The 2,398-nt window shown below is 35.2% G+C and overlaps 1 long non-coding RNA gene across 1 annotated transcript; it reads right to left on the bottom strand.

The window, feature by feature from the left end:
- Positions 1–392: 392 nt before the first annotated feature.
- Positions 393–1,658, bottom strand: LOC125585208. Its single transcript, XR_007322141.1, has 2 exons — positions 1,500–1,658; positions 393–1,361 (listed from the first exon to the last, which is right to left on the bottom strand). It is a non-coding gene; the product is annotated as an uncharacterized LOC125585208 (long non-coding RNA).
- Positions 1,659–2,398: the final 740 nt, after the last annotated feature.

Here is a 2,398-nt window from a genome sequence, read left to right as displayed (position 1 = left end):
TGCATCAGTAAGTAAGTCACACGGATATGAGGGTTTAATGCAATACAATCAAGGCCACACGGTCATCAGTCATGATGCAAGCAAAGAGGGCACACGGCTAGATAGATATATGATGCATATGATCTTAGCTTTCGGATTCTATATGTGATCAAGGTGATATGATGTATTGATAAAGGATAAGTTTAATCCTTAAGTGTTGTAGTACTTAAGATGTCAATCCCATCTCTAGTGATTCTAAGCACTAAGAATGCAAGCCATTTATCTCAATCTAAGTGCAATCAAATGATGTTTGTTTGTAACAAGTAATAGTGCGAAATAACTTGAGTTTTAATTCAAATATAACAAAGAATAACCAATGGGTATTTAGGCAATTGATTTCAAGGTGATAGTTCTAAATCAAGGCGTCTAACTTCAAATAATCTTAACTTTCTATAGGTCTAGATTTCATTCAATTTAGATTAATCCACTCCCGTGGTAGAAACCCTTATGCAATTATGAACTAAACATCAACTTCCGTTCGTTTTGTTCACTCAAACATACATTAAGTTCTAGTCTACTAACCATCTAGCAATCCTAACAACAATTCCTTGGTTATTCAAGCTAGAGCTTTACTAGGTCCATTCAAGCATTATGCAAACACTTTCGATGCCCTACAAACACTTAGAATCTAGATTAAAATGGCCAAAATTAATCTAGCATTAAGAATACTTAGTAAGCATAGAAATCTAAGCATTTAACCATTAGAACACCTTAACTCTTCCCTAATCACCCATTAATCTACCTAACCCATTGATCCTAAGGGTGATTACTCACTAATCATCTTGTTTACACTTAATCCCATGATGGATAGAAGCATAACCAAGATGATATGATATATGAAAACAAGAAACAGAAATTAGATGAAGAGAATGGCTAAAGGAAAACAAGACTTTATAACATAAACTTCAAGAACACTCCAAGAACAAATGTTTTCTCTCAAACTCTCAAAATACAAAATATGAAACTATAAAACTTTCACTCTCTACTCTTTGTTGTATTGTACTCTGTGTATTGTGTCTTCCTCCTTCCCCTTGCAGTCTCTTTTATAGCCTAAGTAAAGGAGGATGACAACACATCCATCATGTGAAAGCATAAAGCATAAAACACACTCATAAAAGTTATTCTCCACTTTCTTCCATTATAGAACACCTTTTGCCCCTTCATATGGCCAAAGTAGTCTTGCCTCTTCAGAAAAGGTAGAGAAAGTTAGGCCAAAAGAGCCACCAAACTCATGATAGACAACCCATCCCCCATGTTGCAAGCTTTAAAGAGATAAAACTCACTCATTAAAGTTTTCTCCACTTTCTCCATGTTGCACACACCTTTAGAATACCAAAAATAAGAAGAATAATGAATAGTAATGAGTTTTATAGGTTTTAAGTGAATAAAAATGAGTCTAAAGGCTTAAAATTCGAAGGCTATTGTTGATGTTGCTAGGGTGGCCGCTAGGAATGTCATACTGATATGTGTGTAGTATTTTGATCATAAATCCCTCAATACAGCTCCAAACGACTTGAAACCACCTCCATTGTAAAGCTAACTCAATTTACCATGTCTTCCCAAAAGACAAGTTTCAAAAGATATCTTTAAGACCTTCATCCATGCTTGTCTTTCACACGTTCGGTACAAGATTCCTCGAAAGCTCCTTTTGTGCTCTAATCACCTCCAAAACTCCAAACAATTCATCCAACACCTACAAGATGCAAATGTACATGCAATAGACTCTAAATGCAAATAAATTTAAGGTTAATGCATGAATATATATGAAATAACAAAGCTAAAACTATGCAAAATCACAACACATCATGTATGCAAGCCACACGGCTATGATAATAAGGTGCAATAAAGGCCACACAGCCAAGCAATGATGCATACAATCTATGTTGATCCAATTAGAGTTTTATCATCTTAGCAATACAAAATGTGGCTAGGGTTTCAGATTTTATGAGAATCAAAATAATCTATCACCTTAGCTTTCAAGACATCAATTAGATCAGTTAAAATAACAAGAATCAAACCTAAACTCAATTTGGATCAATATCATGCGATTTAGGGTTTCAAGACCCTTAGGGATTCAAATTCGAGATTTAAGGTTTCAGATTCAATATGCAATCAATCTAGCTGACTTAACTCACAATCAATAGAATCAATCAAGCAAGCAAGCCTTATGGCTAAGGTTTATGCCTCACGGCCAAGAAGAAGCCACACGGCCATGAGGAAGCCACACGACCAAAACAGGAAAACAAGCCGCACGGCTAATGATTCAATTCAAGATCAATGCATATAGTTTGTTGTGTAATTGCAATCCTAGCATAGATGCATTCTATCAGTTTATACAATGTACTCAACACAAGCAAGC

Source organism: Brassica napus, chromosome C4 (genome assembly GCF_020379485.1).
Source record: "Brassica napus cultivar Da-Ae chromosome C4, Da-Ae, whole genome shotgun sequence".
NCBI classification, from domain to species: Eukaryota; Viridiplantae; Streptophyta; class Magnoliopsida; order Brassicales; family Brassicaceae; genus Brassica; species Brassica napus.
The sequence above is the reverse complement of the archived record's forward strand: the minus strand, read 5'-3'. Positions and strand labels throughout refer to the sequence as shown.